Raw genomic sequence first — 18,401 nt, 5'->3', positions numbered from 1 at the left:
GGATTAAAATCACAAGGCAGGGAAAAGATGGGAGGAGATGCCTTGCCTAATCTTCCCCAGCAAGCCAGTGCCAGAGCCAGCAAATAAATCCCAGCCTCCTGATTCCCGGGCCAGGGTCCAGCTGAGCAGGTGAGTGCCCTGTATTGCGGCATGCCACGCCACTGCAGCCCCGGGGCTTTGCTTGCTGCCTGCACAGGAGAGGGGGAGGCAGAGGAACATCACTTGTGTCCTGCAACCCTCATCAACCCAGTGCAGAGCGCTTCAACTTACGGAAGCCAGTGTCAGCATTAATATTCAAAGATCTACCTGGAGAATGCGAAAGGGTGAGAAATGGGTTTTCTACACTGCTAAGAAAGTATTCCAGCATAAAAGAGAAGAAGAAAAGCAAAATTCAGAGCTCTTCACATAACATCCTATTGTGCTTACATTCTCTATTGTCAGACGTGATAGCTGGGTGGGAACAGATGTGAGATTGTGCTGAATTTCATATTTTTTTTAACTTGTTCAACAGTGGAGATATCTTGTTGGCTTTCACAGCATTTTGTCAAAATCTGCCTGCTGTGCCACGCTGCTTGGTAAAGCTGCAGCAAGACCTCAGAAGACCACATTGGGATGACGGACAGCAAACCCAGACATCACCATGGCCCGGCCAGCCTCAGCAGGAGAAATTTGCCTGCCTTGTCCCCATGCAGCCTGCCCCAGCCCTAACCGCTGCCCTCGGGCGGCAGCAGCCCTCACAGCCCTTTGGGCAAGTTTCCCACTCTGCCCCCTGAAGCTGCTCTCGCTGGCATGCTGGGCACTATATGAAACCCTTGGCATATTTTTTCTTCTTCTGGGACGCTCTCAAGGGTTTGTTGAGTCCCAGGTTTTAGAGAAAGCAGGGAGGTGCTAATACCAGCCCTGCTGAGTAAGATGTGGAGACAGGAGGACACTGCCACAGCCCTTTTGCAAGTGCAGCCAGAGACCAGAGGGGATTGCTTTTTTGAGGAAAAGAAATAATTTGTTCTTCATCTTTACCACTAATGCCAACAGAAACTTTAGATTTATTCCTACCTTCCTCTGGGTGCAAACAGCCTCTGAAACCATCTGAGCAGACTGCTCTTCTTGTGCTTGTCACTGGCGCAAGCTTCACTGTGTCTGCAAAACACATCATTGTAAACTCATTTCCTCCCCTGCCTCATTTGTGGCAGGAGGCTGGGACGGCTGCTAAGAACTAACACAGGGGCCTCTGAGGACGCTGCCAATCCAGCACAGCTAGAGTCTTTTCTTCAAATACCAAGAAATGCATTTTTCAAGACCAGCGGTGTATGGGACATTACCCCAAATGAGAATTTCTGCAAGGTACAGTGCCTGGCACGTTGGAGGACCTCCAGGTTGAGCTGAAATAAAATCTCTCCACAAGTGAAAAGCACAAGTGTTTCGACTCGCCTGACAAAAGCAGAGGTCACTGTGGCCATCTGGGAAGGAAGAGGAATGACTTTGCGGGGTTCCTGGCCGTCCCTCTTCCCGGACACACCATCCAGCTCACTCAGACTGCAGCAAATTCATCCTCACTTTGAGAGGGCTTATGCATCCGGAGGGAAGAGGCTGAACAAAACCTACCTGCAAATGCCACACACCAGCTGGAGGAAGGAATAAGGTGGGCAGGGGTCAGCAGTCCCATAAGGCCTGAACCAGCCCTGAACCAGCAGCACTGGGTTGCAGGTGCTGGGCTGCCCCATCTTCCCTTGGTCCATGCTGCGGGCATGATTGCCTCTCCCATGGCGTTGTGCTCACTGCTACACTCCTGATCCTTACCCCTAGCCGTGCCCCTGTCCCTTTCCTGCTGCATGGAGGCAACAGCCTCTGTGTGGCCAAGCAACACTGCTTTCCACCACAGCCCACCCTGTGCAGGCAGGAGCCAGAACTGCATCTTTCCTCAAAACCCCTTTGCAACACGGCGTCCATGCAGTCTGCGGTGTGCCTGCTCAGCCCACGCGGCCATGTATTAGCAGAGGCTACCGCTGTGTATCATACATGCCGCGCAGCGTATGTGGGGTTATCGCTGAGTGCTGAGCAGGGTAATCACATGGACAGGATATTTCCTGACACTCTGTGGGCACGTGCCTTTTTATTAGGAGCCAAACTTTTTACATTTAGCTGTTAAGTTTCATCTCTTCCTTCTGGAGCTAGGCATGAAGAAAATAGACGCATTTAGGATACTTGACCTAAAACTAGAAGCTTTTTGGTCAGACAAGGGCACTGACACATCAGTCAGAAAAGGAGAGAGCAAGGGGAAATGAACTTGCCTAGAAAGATTTTGTGCCCGCTTGCTATGCTTGTGTGGTCCCACTGCACCTTGTGTATGGGTCCCTTGATCAACAGCTACTTTTCCTTTGAAGTAAGTCTAGAATCACCCTGGCAGGACACTTTCCCACCATGAAGTCAACAAAGAGTCCTCCAGATGGGCAAAAGAGGGAGAATCTCAATCCTGAAGTCCATCTGATCGCAGATATCTTTTGACTGGAAAGCACTGATTGTTAGATGGAAAAAAAATTGGGTCTACTGGGAAGTAAAGGGACACCTATTACATTCACGATTTCTCTCTATGGTCATAAACCAGACCACCAGAAGCAAAAGCCTCTGACATTTATGTCAGTAAAAAGCAGGGGAGTCTTTTTCCCTCTGTGCCCCATACTATGCAGCCTGGAAAAGAGAGAGAGATGACTTTTCAACTGGATTAATAATGCAAAACCTGAGGAAGAGGCGAGTTGCGCAGCATCCAGAAAAGGAGAGATTGCAAAGAGTCGAATTTGCTGATAATACACTACTAGCAAAACAAGCTTCTGCTATTCCCCTCTTGACACAGCGTCTGTTGCCTACCAGGGCAATCATATCCAAGTGTAATTGTCTAACAATTGTTCCGCACTGAGAAAATAGTTCTGATTACAGACATTAACACGTTTAGGCATTAAGCTTCCTCACTGTAATTACCCTTGAGCTTAGTCTCACAAATGAATTAATGTGCTGATCGCTTGGACTAATAGAACCAGCAAAGGGGTGATGAATTACTTCCAAATCAGATAAAATCAAGCGTGACATCATTTAATTAATTTCAGGGCTTGGGGGGAGGAGAAAGGGGGTCAGCATGATGCTGAAAAGAAATATCTCTCTCCCTTAGTGATTTCTGTGGAGACAGAAATGTGCAAACAGGGGAGGATGAGGCTGGGGAAAGGGAAGATGCGCACCAGGTGAGAAGGGGGCTGCTGGAGGTGGGGCTGTATAATTTCTGTGTATAAGTGTGCAGCCCCGGGTGGCTGCAGCTGCATGACTGATTCAGTACAGCTGACATAGGTGCAATGGATGGATTTCTTCTGCATGTGAGCAGATCCATGCCCACCTCACTCTGATTTTGAGTCACCCTCCGAGCACAGGGGCCCATGCGTAACCCTGCTCCTCCTCCAAGCACAGAGCCCGCTCCTGGCCTTCCCAGGGGTCACAGTTCCTCCGTGGGAACTCCGTGAGTGCCCGAGGGTTGCATTGCCAAAACCCCTCTCCTTTGTAATGTTTCCTGGCAGGGGCTCATTTGCAGGGCTGTCAGCACAAGGCAGCAGTCAGCCAAGAGCCGGGCTGGCCATTGCTCCTTCGAACAGACATATTGTTACCATCCTTGACTTCCCCCCCACCCCGTGAAGGGCCTCCCAATCATTCTTTAGAAAGGAACAAAAGGAGCTGATGGAAAGGACATGGCTGCTGTTAAGTACAGCAAATTAAAATTTCCCCTCGGATGGCTGCCCACCTGTAAAGTAAAATGGCATCGTACAAGGAGCTTGTACCTGACGGTGTTACACACGGAGCTTTCTCCTTGCAGCCCAGCAGATAATGATCCATCACCAATTTCAGATTTTGCATCACATGGATATCCTACATAAAGAGCCACCAAGAGAGAAGGTTTTATAAACCAAAGGTCTCCATTACAGCTTACATCTAGAACTGGCTTCTGCAATTTGAAAGCAGACTACCTTTTTACATACTCATACAGGGATAGCCACCTTACAAAGACACACAGTCCTGGCCTTATGCCAGTTTAAATGTATGTTAGCAGCACGCGCACGCACACACAGACAGACAGACATACACACACACGTACACAGACACATGCTTGCTGAAGATAACCTGGCGCTCCTCTCTCCTAAGAGTAGATACCTGTATAAGCATATGTAACATAAAATGCACGTGCATGGACACACACAAAGAATATTATAACAACGCACAGCCAAAATGTACAACCATATGCCTGATCTCATGCCATCAAAACAACAGGAGTCTTGTCACTGCTGATTTCAGCAGGAGCTGCATAGTGCCCAAAATATTTTGCTGGATGTTTTGATCTACATTTTATTTAGCTGAATTTTGGAGCAGTGGAGGGAAGGAGGTGATGAGACCTGTGAAAGCTACATTTGAAGATACAAAGCTTTTCATTCTCAGAAGTGTGGAGAGTCAACACGCTTTATCACAGGGCCTGGCTGCCCCTTTGATAGTAAAGGCAGAGGAAACAGGAACCCAATTCCCCTCTGTTGCTGATAATGATAACTCTGGAGTCTCCCTGCAACAAGACTATTTTTGGGCTTTGCCGGAGACCACAGGTCCAGCAGCCCAATATCAACACCCTTTGGTAGCGTTCAGCATTGTCTTGGATATTTTAATTCATCCAGTCACCCTGGGGATAGCACAGCTTATGACTCCATTTGTTTGATGCAGCTTTACAATACATCCAGTTAGTGGAGCAGGGCGTGCAGGTGACAGTCATTGTGATATAAAGTAGATTCCTTATTCCCAGAACCTGATCTTGCAAGGCATCAGGCGTCTCCTGAGATGCTGATAGCTTTATTTGCTCTATTCTATAAATGACAATGAGCAAATAATAGCAAAGAGCACCATCAGCCAGGCACTAACTTTCCCAGAGGCAACAAGTTTGAAGGTCCTGAATTTCCTTTCCTAGTGGTGATTCAGCCATATCACTGCAGTCTCACCACCTGCACCTTCACAGGCAGTCGAAGGAGAAGACGGTCCTGGAGAAGACCCAACTGTCCCTGCTGTATCCATCTAGCTTATCACAGAGGTGCTGGTTCTGCCCTGACAGCTCTGGCTGTGTTGAGCTGTGAGTCTTACTCTGCTCTGCTTTACTCCCAGGTAAGAGTAGCTTATCACGACTGTCTTTCTTCCATGCTAATGAACACATGGTGCACATGTGCACTGGTGCAGTTTCTAAAAACGAACAAACACAGTTTCTAAAGACAAACCCAAAAAAACACTAGGCCCAAATGGTGCCAGATGTTCAAATAATTGGTGCTGACATCTTTTGGCAACCTGGCCATGCATTGCTGGAGATCCAGCTCTGCACTTGGTGGGCAAGCCAGCTTTAGGCTGCAGAGAGATGGAAGGGGAAGCAACAAAGTGGTCTGGTGTTCGAGGACTGATTTTTAAGGGTAACGAAACTTCCAGCACAACCCTCCTTTCAGCCACACCCTGAAAGTCAGGTGCAATGAACTTAGGACTTGGTCACAGAAGATTTATGCATCTAAGCACCATAGGGGACCAGCAGCTTTTTCTGTACTTCAGCTCTACAGGTGTGAAGAAGTAGGAATAAAATAATTTCTTCCTCTCTGAGGGGTGCTCTGTGAGGAGAGGTTTATGAAATGCTCACAAACTGTGCTACAGGGAGGGTGCTCTTGTAAGCATCTTGCAGAGGCTTCTTGGCAGCACAAGAATGTCATAGTACTCCGTAAGTACAAGAGAGGGATTTGCTTTTACAGTATGACATTTGCCAAACAATTAAGGTGAAGAGCAATGTGCTATAATCACTTTTAGTATTAAACACACACACAGTAAAAATAAATGTTTAAAAGGCACGTGGTTTTTTTTTAATGAGTATAGGACATGTTGTCTTGCACATTATTGTAAAAAATCCTTGCTGCTGCCGATCCTAAGCTTCAGTTCAAACTGCATAATTATTACCAGGGACTTTCTTCTTCTCCCATTATGTATTAACTGCACCTAAGAGATTCAGAAATGAAAGGGTCTGAGCTTTCCTAACTTAACAGTTGTTTGGAAGATTTGCTGTGTGAGTTTCTTATTTTACTTTTGTCATAATTTAGCATAGTCTAAGAGATTAAAACAGATAAATAAAAATGCATTATGCACTTATTGCCCAGTGCCTTAGAAATCCGCATTAAACTAATGAACTACAGAGAGACAGGAAATCATATTATGCTTCACATATCTTTTTCTATTTCCACAGGACTCTTCTAATCACTTCCTCAGCCTGTATGTAAAGTTTAGGAGGCAGCCTCCTCTGACCTCCACTGTCATCCTCCAGCCCACAAATATCAAACAGGACGCATCACAGAAGGTGCCATGGGAGAAAAACCAGTCCCGTGCCACAGCGGGACTCCCTTCCTGTATCCAGAGGGTGTTATTTTATTAATTGTATTTTTTAATGTCACCCCAAAGCCCAAAAGACTGCAGGTGGGGTGTTTCCTGCACTTCCTTATTTCAGGAATATAAAACCAAAACGGGCAGTGACCTTTGAGGCCCTGGTCCTGACCCCAAAGCAAAACACCACCTATTTTCCTATTGAAACTAGCTCCCCAAGACAAAACCTATTGGAAATAGTCTTTGGCACCACCACCAAGTGCAATAGCTGTGGTGGGTAAGGTGCTTGACCTACCACGAAAGAAATATGTGGCTTGGACCTAGTCTTTGGCTCAAATCATATGGGAGGGTGGTAATCTTGATTGCTAGTTAATCTGGACCTGGAGTCATGTCCTAATCCAGCTCTAGACATGGGGACTGTGTGCAAGCCCTGCCTTAGTGAGTCTTGGAGGAAATGCCCCAAAAATATGAGAAAGCCCTCAGGGCTGGAGTCACACTGAACGCGAGGTCCTATCTTTGCAGACATTACACACAGTGTTTCCATTTTTGCGTGCAGTACATTATATTCATGTATTTGTATGCTGCCAGCCTTGGGAGCAAGCAAATGTCCTCTAACTGCAATTTCAGCCTGGTCAAGGTAACTGACCTTTTTCATTAAGTGCTTCCAAATTTCCAATCTATCCATGAATGTAAAAAATCTGTGCTAATTACAGGCCTGTCAGGAGGCTGAAAGTGCAGAGGGCGATAAGGGGGTTTTGAGCATTATTTAAAGGCACGGCATCAATATCAGTGGGGTTTTTGACTTGCACTAACACAGTGTCCTGGTCTTTGTTATTCACGTAGGGTTATTTAAGAACAGAGCCAAAAGTTTGGGAGGGGTTGGGGCTTTGCGACCTGCCGTTGACTCAGATGGCCAAGGGGAAGCTACTCGACCGTGCTCAGCAGCGGAGAAGCAACCCTCTCCATGGCGTCCTCTAATTTTTGTCCCAGTCCCTTCTGTGTGCTGAACATCTGGTACCCTCCTGTATGGTATAATAACATCCCAAACTACATGTGCACAACACTTACAAATAGTGCTTAAAACATAATGGCTTATTAATATAACACATACCATTTGAGAAGTGATACGAGCTCTTTCCCTTTTATATCCTTTTTAATAAAGCACATTTTGAAACTCACTGACCTTTTTCTTTCTTTTTTTTTTTTTTTTTTTTAAGTTCCCTGGCATTATGTAGAAAAACCCCATCAGTGTGAAGTGGAATATAATGCAGTTTATTACCACTAACAAGGGAATGGCCCATAACTCTAAAGAGACAAAGCCTCAAGTGAGCTATGAAGGTCATTTTCTTGCATCCAGAAAGAAAAATGTAATACTCGCTGTGTCATGCTTCCCATTTCAAAGACAATGTAGGCTGCTTTCAGTTTTATTGTAATAAATAGTAAATATGAAGGTTTTTTCTTTCAGATGGAATTTCATACAGTCAGTCCTTTCCACTTTGGAGGGAATGAAGGTGAATATCTGCCTGGATTTTCCAGCTTTATTTATACCCCTCAGGATTTGATGGTTGGTTTGTTCATGAATCTTTAGGAGACACAAAACCCTGACTGCATACCCAGCCACTGCTCCTCCCTGCTGGGAATACTCAAACACGTCAGCGGGTAAAGGCTCAAACAGCAAACTTGCAGACTTGATCATTACCAGGGCTACCTCCAGAGCTCTCCAGTAATATGTTGTTTCAGTTTTTGGAAATCAGTCTTTCCTGTGATCCCCCATCCCTGCTTCATGCAGCCATGAACCTCAGAGCAATGTTAAAAGATGGCAATGCTGTGCTAAAGCCAATGTAGCATCAACAGGTCACTGGCAGGATTGGGGAGTAGATCATATACTGGACAAATGTACAAGGCTGAAGAAGACAGTTTAAGCCTTAGGTCATGAATGAAAATAGAAATCAACCTCCTTTCCCAGCTTTACTATATCAGACGCAGGCCAGAGCCCTGCCATAGCAAACACTGGGAAAAAGCACTGATGCTGCTCTCCAAAAACGTAACATTTCATTTTGTCCCTGGAACAAACACATTTGTGCACTGCTGCAGCTCTCAAGTCAGAGATAACTGGGGTGTAACTGGGATGAGATATGTTTTTCCACAACCCCATTCCCTTGTCCACCTCTCCACAATCCCCAGACAACCTCAGGGAGGGGAGACGGGTTGCACCTTCCTCTGCCTCATCTGTCTCAGTCCTGAGTGTTTGGTATTTTGGCCTTGCTAAATGTCTCAGGTTTTGTGCTTTATGGCTGTAATAATTTGCAACAGCTGAGCTGCAAATTCCTTGAGTTTCAAAAGGAATATCTTCCTTGGGCAAGATGATGCAGAGAAGTAAAGCCTAGTGTTTTCCCTTACATCACCATCTTCCCTTCCAGTTGCAAATGGTGTCATATAAAATGGTGACAGAAAATGCTGTGGCCTTATCAGCAGCTACTATCTATCTGCAAAATTATGACAATGAAACACTGCTGATTAAGAAGCTCCTGGTCTCCTTATTTGGGGTAGGAAGAGAAGGGGCACACAAAATCATTGGTGGCCATGTCAGGCTTGAAAGAGAAAAGCACACAGCAAACAACAAATGCTGAAACACACGCCATGTCCAAAAGGAAGAGCAGGCTGACTGAGCGAGCAAGGAAGCAGTGAGTTCTGCCTGCACGCACAAGGGAGCCTGCAGGGAATCAGCACTGAACATACTGCATATTCACAGCTAAATAACTCTCCTAGGCAATGATGTTGCTGCTAATGCACCAGGAAATAAGTACTCTTTTGAGGTATGTAGCTGGTAAATTGTCTAACCCCACTTAAGTCAACAGGCGGATGCTGATGCAGGTGGGTAAAGGATTTGACCTTATCTGTTTGCTTTGGATATTACCCAAATACCTGAACATCAATTTCTTATCACTAACTAGGTCATCACTAACTGATGAACATTTAGCAGCTTTGCCAAACACTGCAATTTGTCTTTCCTACTTGAAGTGTCAAATGTCACCTTAGCGATTTATAAACAACAAAACCCAGGGAATGTCCTCAAGACTGATATTTAATGATGCAAAGAAAATGTTGGATTTTATGAAACCCCATTACGAATTTTGATGCCATCCTTCAAGACATGCTTGGCACATACTCCCATACACCATTCCATTCAACAAGTTGTACAAGAATAACTTGGATTTTATCCCCAAGGGAGAAAGAAGAGATGAATCACACTGTCCAGTCCAAGCTGAGAAAGACATTTTGGAAGAACCAGTCCTTGTATTACAGGAATCATGGCCAGTGCTACAAGACACAGAGCTGTGTGCTAGGGCTAAAAACATCATCAGCTTCATTAGTGTAAACAGACCTGAAGAAGCTAGAACAGAAATTGTTGTGGATCAGCATTTCTGTGCCTTCCCAGAAGACCTGAACAAGTGAATCTGAGTTTAAGCAAATTCTTCTTGTGTGAGGGCTGGCAAGAGGCAAGACAGAGCCCCAGCCTCTGAATGACAGCCCTGGCATGTCCCAGCTTGCCAGCCCAGAGCCACACAACAGCATTATTTGGCTAAGTGTATCTGAGGAGAATAATGCTGCCAGCGGTGCTAATTATCCGGAGCCTTGGACAAAAGCTATTCCCACTGAAAGCAGCAGCAGTACTCCCACAGACACATTGGGACCAGGACTGAGCTCAAGGAATGCAAGCATAGGGAGCTCTGCCAAATCCAAAGCTTTGGCCATTTTTTCCTTGTTGGGCCACATCCCTCATCCACACCATACTGAGCCCTGGCTGGCGTGAAGAGTGACAAAAGGAAATGTTAGAAAAACTACTTTAGTTTTCTAAATAACAAGCCACACTGTCATTGAGTGAAAAACGATGACTGTGTTCCTGGTGTACATAGACCCTCTCTCCTTTCAAAATAACACTGGATCTTCCCAAGTGCTCTCCAGGTTTCACGTCTCTGTGCCAGTCCAGGCTGGGATCTAGTTTTGCAGCAATTTGATACAGAAAAAAAAAGCTTTTTTTTTTCCTGTGAACCACTGCTAATTCTGGGTCCTAACCTGCCACCACTCTGAGATAGGCACAGGAAATACTTCCAGTACAAAGTAACAACGCTAACACTGACTTTATTGACTTGCAAAAGGTATATATTTCATGTGCCTACTTTTATATGCTGGTGTATAGTTATATTTTTATACTAATTCTATACTAGTACCTCTATCTGCCCAAAGTATTTATCCAGTACTGAAAATCTGTTCTCTTTCTCTCATTTCTCCTTATTCCTTAGTCAGGGACTGAACTGACAGCCTTTGGGGATAATAGGGACATTTCAGCTACAAATTTGAAGGGAAAAGGCAACAGTTATTATCCCTGCTTCACACACAGCTAGCCCTACGAATGCTCCCTGGCTGACTGGTTCATCCCCTTGGTGCTTTTCATTTTAATTCCTTTAAATTACTGCTAAGCAACCCTGCAAATCATCTGATGCCAAGTTCCTCCCTTTCCTTCTACAGAAGTCAGCAGGAGTTTCACCGGTATGGTTCTCAAAGGAGAGCAGAATTGGGACTATCACACTAAGCACTGAAACTGGTGCTCCTCGGTTTATGACAGACTGTTGGCACTTTCCCTCAGTGCAAAAGAAGAAGCCAAACAAATCCAGAGAGTATCTGTATTTGCATTCCTGTACACCTATCCTGTTTGCAGAGTAAAGAGCAATTAAGCTTCATCATCACCCTTTTCGACTGACCGCCCTCTGATTTCCACAGATTAAATGTGAGCTGCACATATTGAAGGAGTGGGGAGTCCATCTCCCCTTTCAGGGCCTGCAGCAGCCCAGTTCCTGGCACCAACCTGGCCAGGGTGCAATGTCAGCTCCGCGCTGCCTGCTGTAGGGCACCGGAGCAGCGTCCTGGGATCCTGCACCAGCCTCCAAAGGTGTGGGGATGCAGGGAATTCAGGTCTGTATGGCACAAGATGAGGTGACCTTATAGAGCAAGCCAAAGCACGGGCTCTCAAGCTTTGCCTTCACTAACACCCGAATAGCACACTTCTCAGGAGACTTTGCCTAAGACCTCTTCAGCCATCTAATATTCACTTTACGCATAATTGTAATTTCTTTTTAATTGTATCTCTTTGGAAGTTTTGCAGCCATATGGGATTCTGCACCCAAATATAGACTTTACTGTGTCATCAAAGGAAATGTCTCACATCCAAACAGCAAAAGAGAACTAGTATTTAACATCAAGGTAGGAAAGCAAACACCAAACCATTCAGAAAATCCCCATGTAGGTGCAAGACAGCATGCAAATGCAGATGGGAGCAGGTACAGCAAGAGGAGATGTGGACAGAGGAGAGGGGAGATGGAAAGATGGAATCTGAAGGGTGTTCACCACTGGGACTTACCGTCCCTGACAAAGCAGGACTGAAAGACCAAGCGCCATGATCCCCTCTGCTTGCCACCCCACCCTGGTGTTGTCTTTGAGCAACCCCAGAAGGTGGTGTGGGGGCTCTGGGCAGCTTTCATGCCCTACTTGCAATATCTGGAAGGTTATATTTGGTAGTTGGGGGTTTGGGTTTCTGTTTTTTCTTTTTTCTCCCTAGATCACAGAAATCACCTTTGAGATACAGAGCAGCTATTATTTAAACATGTAACAGCACCCCATTTTAGTGTTAGCTACCTGAAAGAGGTGCCCCAATGCTGTAAATCCAGCTTTATTTACTTACACGTGGCATTTCCCTGACTATTACCATTCTGAACCACCCAAATCCGTCAATCTAATGGAGACATATGGACAGTAAAAACATGAACTGGAAAACTACTGGCAGGTTGTACAAAATGATCAGATTTAATCAGCTGATAAATTACTCTCTCCAATTGAGAGTCAAACATACCATTTGAGTCTATTTATGGACGTCCGATTAGTACAAGTAATTTTCCATCGCTTTATTATGTTTGCTAATACATTATGAAAACCATGTTGTGATAACGGTCTTACTTAAGTAATTTTGTTGTATGAGCATATACCAGAAAGCACGTTCCACCCCAGGCCAGGGACGCGTTCCAGCGGGCATGAGTTAGTTACACACCACTATGCTATTTCCAAGGGCTTCTGCAAAAAGCAAAATTGCCAACAGAACGAGAATGTCATTTAAGGAAAACCATTACACTGCTGGGCTCGCTAAGTGGCACTGCGCTGTTTTCAGACAAAACTGCCATTGTGACAAAGTGCAGGGAGAAGGCAGGGCTGGCTGCTCCCCAGACCTTGATGGATGCCTCTGGTGGCTGGATGGGGGACGCAGCAGTGAATTGCATCACATTGCTGAGTATTTGTGCAGTAGCACAAGGATGCAAGATGTAGTACCAGCATCTAATTCAGCAGCTTGCCAAATCAAGCCCTTGAGGTTACGGGCAGACCTCGGAATCAAAGGAGAGCATTATAGGCTGTCATGTCCAACCTCCCATATGAGAGTGGCTTGAGCATTTCATCCCATTAGCCTAGACTGAAGCAATCTTTAACAACTGCATGCAGATATGAAAAAGTAGCAGACACAAGCAGCATGGCAGAGAAATCTTTGACTCCATCACTTCACCCTCTAACGCTCCAGGCCCACCATTCATCCAGAAGGCCCTAAATATTTTTTCTGGCTTTGTTGTGAGTTCAAAGGAGTGCAGCAGCACATGTCATGCCTGCAGAGCCCGAGGTACTCTGCTCTGGGCAGCAATGCATTTTTGGAAAAGACCAGACAGGAAAGAAGCCAGAACTGAAAAAGAGCCGGATGGCATAGGCCTGCTGGCCACATCTGCTGCAAAGCCCATCCTGGTGCATGATTTTGGAGAATGGTATTGAGTGGGGCATTCTCAGTATTCATCTCAATAACCCATGTCTAAAGGCCAACTGCAGCAGACTCCCCTGCCACCATCCTAACTCTTCCCTGCCCTCCCAGCCTCTTCTCCGCAGCACAGAGCCCCTGGCTCCACCCCCCGCCCCCGCCATACTACCACCCTTTTATTTTGCACAAGGTGTCAGTCTCCCTTATCTGCAGCGCATGGAAAGCACTGGCTACTTCCCTGTAGCAGGGCAGGGTGGATCTCTGCTAAACAAGCAATGCAGAGTCTACCCATTTCTCATCTCTCTGCCAGGAAAGCCAAACAGGTAAATCCACCCAAGTTTTAACCTTGCAGTGACACTGCAGTATTGAGAAGCCCCTTGGAAGACTGGGCTGATATTTGAGCAGGGAAGGGCAGTAAGGTCATCTTAGGGTCAGCGGGAAGCACTCTTATGACAGGGACTTGAACACTCCCAAATTCCTAGTTAGTTATTTTAACTAAGCAGTTGAAATAGCAGGTTTTGGCATTGGTTCAGTTATAGCAGTTTTCCCCTTCTCTCTGTATTCTTCGGCTTTTGCAAGCATGCTAAAGCAGACGGATCCAGCTGTGTCATGAAAGAGGATGAAGGTGCACAGCTGCCCTGTCACCTACAGGGCAGATATGGCTGGCAGTGCTTCAGGTAGACACACCTCTCATTTCCCAGTTATATAACTGCTATAGTGCTGTGCTTGTTTTTTAGTGCTTGTTGAAAGGTGCCAGACTGACAGACACCCTTTTTGGACCCTCAGGGAAACCTGTGCTCCCACACACCCTTCATCTACCAGGAATCAATCTGCAAAAGGCGAGAGGTAGCTCAGCTCCTGTGTGAGAAACGTAGGCAAAAGCATGTGTACAGCCCTATGGCTAATGGATGAGGAGCTTCACACCCACCAGCGCGTTGCCTCCAGCAACTGCTTCCAGCCAAGAAAAGCCCAGGGTCCCCAGAAATGCAATCTCCCTGCTGCCATGCTGCCCCCTTGTCCACAGGTCGGGTCCAAGTCCCTCTCTCAACATCATGCAAATGCCATTAAAGGAAGAAGGAGGCAGTGGGAGTGAGGAGGCGGGGGGAACCTTTTGTTAAGACTGCAGAAATTTTTGGTAAAATGAAAACAAATTGCTCTAAGTAAACCATTTGTCACAGTCTGATTACTCTGCTGCCACTCTGGGAACACCAATTTGTCATGCTAGATCAGGATAACAGCAGGCTGACTCTATGAAATGGCACGTTGCCTTCTGGCTTTTTTGCTCACAATTGGTGAGGACAGCGGGGATCTCCCACAGCTCCTTCCCAGCGCTCCATCCCTCCTAATGGCACAGGTACACACTCGGGTCCCTGCAGCCAGTGTTGCACTGCTGATGGCCCCTTAATTCCCAGCAAACACCTCCATCTTCTGGTGCTGCAACTCTGCCCGAGACCTGTTGAATATGCTGCTTTTACCTATCTATCCCAGTGCCTACCTAGACTACGAGGTGTTCTGGGCAGGGAATAATTCTTGCACTAGTGGTTGGCATAATAGTGCCCTGAACTGAATTTTGGCACCTAAATGTCCTGGCTATACACCTATCAATCATCATTTCTTTTACTTTAAAAGCCCATGTCTCCAGGAATGCTGCAGCTGAGCCTGCAGCACTTGCTGGCCCAGTCCCGATCCATGTTTCCCTCTCCTTGATGATACCTGAAGAGTTTCATCAGTTTGTATGTGGAGCAATTAAAATAAAACAAACACACAGAGAGAAAACAAAAAATTGCTGTGAGATTCACAACTAAAGAGATGCTTAATGCAGGAGGGTTAACGCAAGGGAGCAAGAAGAAAAGATTAGCCAAAACACATAAAGCATGGGAAAACAGCAGAAAAAATCCTAACTCCAAGAATTAATTCCCTTAGCTTCACTGTCCGTAGCTAATAAACAATTACTGGAGTCTCCTCTGCTTGTGTCTCTCTGGAATTATACAGCAGTTTGTAAAGCTGAAACAAAGCAACTCCAGTCCAAATAAAAATATATTTCAGCCAACAAAAAGAAAAATCCCTAAAAATGACATTTTGGGTAAAATGCTCCATTCAGTCTAACACAAATTCCTTCATCCCATTTTGAGATTATTGATCCTTTTTCTAAACCTCTTCTCCTTTTAAATTGGTAGGTCAGTATTTAAATAAAGAAACACCTTTTTGAAAGGAAAGCAGAAAAACAACCAAGTTTTGTTTGCAAACCACAGGAATGAATTAGCTGAGAATTTCCTATTTCTTTGACATTAATAAATAAAAAGGGGGAAATCAGAAAGATTTTAAATATCAGAACTTTTCCTTTCCCCTTTTGGGGCTATTAGGGCTCGCCAGGTCCCCACTGAACCAGTAAGTGATGTCAGTTCTCTTCCATTTTCTGATATATTCACTATTTGTCACGAGCTTTTCCTACCGCTACTCTGGGCAGTCTCCGGCCAGCAGCAGGCGGGACTGCCTGGACCTGCCACCCACCAGCACCTGCCTCACCTACAGCTGATGCATAGTCCTGGTCCAATTCCTTCTTTAAAAGCTGTAAAAGCTGGGAGAAAGGAGTGAGGAGGGATGCTATAAACACATCACCTCTGCAGAACATCAGAAATCAGATCTTCCCTTCAAAGTGTTAGAGTTCTCAGAGAGAGAACTATGGTGTTAAAAAAAAAAAAAAGTATTTTAAGGGCATGGGAATATTTCATATGAAGAAAAGGCAGCACATTCGTGAAATTATACAAATGCCTCCTCGTTCTAACTCACAGTGCCCAGAGCCCCCAGGAACGGCACTGAGCCTGTAACCACAGCAATCCACTCCACCGCACAGGTCCCCACGATGCTGAGCCGTCAGGTAGTGTGAGATGAAGCATTTAATGGAAACTTGCTCAGCAAGGAGACTGATGGCACTGGTTACAGTGGAAAATGTCACTAATGGCTATTCTAAGCGTTTTTTCCCTCTGCTTCTAAAAACTGTAATGTACCTTCAATATTAACAATTTCTGTTTTAACTGAAGGGAAATGCCTTTTAAAATAACCTTTCCCCGGGAAAAAATGAGAGCTGTCACCACAACTAACAACTCCTCACACAAAGAAATGCTCCCTATGCCAAGTGCAGTGCTGCTACTGATGTTCATGTGGCGCTGCATCGCACCTTGGTGCTCTCAATCCGTGTGGAAACAGGCTGACTAGTAACAGAAGATGAAGCAGTGACTGAAGCTCCTGAAGAAGTAAGCCAGGTCCTGGGCTGCTTGGGGTTACTTGTCCTAGTGAAAGTAAAGCCACATTGTACACACTGAGATCACACCTCTGAGACTGAAACAAAACTGGAGTTTTTAGTCTTAGATTTCCTCCTGTTCATTGGCATGGCTGGCCAGAACAAGGGTATCTCAGACTGGGTATCTCAAGATACCCAAACTCTTCTTAGGGCTGCCATGCAGATGCATGTATCTGTACAGGGCTGAGGAGGTCTAGAGGGAGATAACGCTGTTGGGGCAGCACAAAACTATGGCTTGGGCTTACTGCAGAGCCATGGTGCACAGCAGCATGCTTCAGTGTGTGGCATCTCCTCATCCCTGGGCTTAGATGGCACAACAGTTAACTGAAGGAACAGGCACACAAAACAAGAGTCCCCAGAGCTGTACCTGGAATGTTCAGCTAAACCCTGCCAACAGGACCAGGAACATTATACTGAGTATTATCCACAAGGTGGGTCTGAGGCTGAACAGAGAGCAGAGATGAGGCAGCATCCCCCCAGAGACCCGGCCATGTTCTGGGGCTTTAATGTCAGGGTGTTTTTTGACATACATGCACACATACACATAAGTGAGATACAAAGCTAATTAGACATGCAACAGGGCTCTGCTGTAGCAAGACCATAGCTGATAGTCTTGTATGGGATGTGATTCCTGCTGTAACATTTTTGGATTCAAGGCAAGCAATATGGACATAGTATATTTATCTAAGGGTTTCCAAGGGCTATAAACATCAGCATTATCTTTAGTAAGGATGGCAGTGAGATTTAAATTTTTAACTTGTCCTAGGAAAAACCTGACAGCAGCTCTATAGCATAAGCTGTGCCCTCCGCCAAGCATGCGGGGGGTGGTGGAAAGGGGAACAGGCAGAACCCATCCCATTTTGCTGCTTCAGAAGGACTCTTAGACACAATTCAGGATTTACACATCTGACACCTCCTGTGTTTTAAAAGCATGATTCAGTCCATGGTGATTTATCCAGAGGTAAATACAGCAACCTAAAGAATAGTGCATTAAAAACCTCAGCTGCTTTTGAAAGCTGAAATGAGTAGTAGATGTGGCTTTGTTTTGTTGCTAAGTAGTGTGGTCATCAGCACTGTGCAGAGCAAAATACTGATAGAGCAGCAAATACAGACTGGGACTTGTCTTCCTCCCAACTGAATACAGTGCTGCAGGGCTATGCCACATCACTCGTTTATGATGTAAAAAACTATCATCACAACCCTTGGACATTGCCATAAATATGCCCATTTGCACATCATCTTACCTTGTGCTATTCCACAAGGGTTTCTCAGCTTGGCAGCTAGGCACAGGCAGAGTAGAACTGCACAGTCCTCTGGGTTGCTGTTGTTCACTAAGAATTTCTTTCACAGCTCCTTCAGCATTAAGCCTAGATAGGCGATGGCTAAGCAACCAACCCCTCTCTGGTCTCACAGCTGAGCAAAGGCACTTTCTCCTCAACACTAGGATTCACGAGCCTCTGGATTGTGCTGTAAGAGCTGTTTCCCCCCATGCTGAGAGCAGGAATGAAGGTGAACTTGAAAAGCTGGGGAAAAACCTTTTGTGTTACATTATTTGTTTTAAAGGGTGGAGCTTTCACTCCTTGTATATTTGAAAAACATTTAGCAGAAAGGGACAGACCTATAGGAATGAGTTCCAGCTAAATACTGTATAGCAATATTAATAATAAAGTATCACATTCCTTATTTTGGCAGTTGTATAAATTAAACACATGGTGTTTCAATGCACGGGCAAAAAACCTCTGGGACCACTTCTAAGGAACCCACAAGAACTAAGACGGAAAGAAAGGGCATACATCCTCTATAGCAGTCAACACACTTGCCACTTCCAAATGGGTCCAT

At 45.5% G+C, this 18,401-nt stretch overlaps 1 long non-coding RNA gene across 2 annotated transcripts in view; it reads right to left on the bottom strand.

The window, feature by feature from the left end:
- The window catches only part of LOC142057648 (uncharacterized), a 28,099-nt gene extending 10,044 nt beyond the window's left edge, over nucleotides 1-18,055 (bottom strand). The window contains exons 1-3 of one of the 2 annotated variants that reach the window (XR_012660703.1): nucleotides 17,807-18,055; nucleotides 3,816-3,903; nucleotides 1,054-1,137 (exon numbers count right to left, since the gene is read on the bottom strand). This is a non-coding gene — a long non-coding RNA (uncharacterized LOC142057648). Of the gene's footprint in view, nucleotides 1-1,053; nucleotides 2,505-3,815; nucleotides 3,904-17,806 lie in introns of those variants that run through there. The other variant, XR_012660704.1, reaches the window with a different exon arrangement.
- Between the last annotated feature and the right edge of the window lie 346 nt (nucleotides 18,056-18,401).

Source organism: Phalacrocorax aristotelis, chromosome 5 (assembly GCF_949628215.1).
Source record: "Phalacrocorax aristotelis chromosome 5, bGulAri2.1, whole genome shotgun sequence".
Taxonomy (NCBI): Eukaryota; Metazoa; Chordata; class Aves; order Suliformes; family Phalacrocoracidae; genus Phalacrocorax; species Phalacrocorax aristotelis.
The sequence above is the reverse complement of the archived record's forward strand: the minus strand, read 5'-3'. Positions and strand labels throughout refer to the sequence as shown.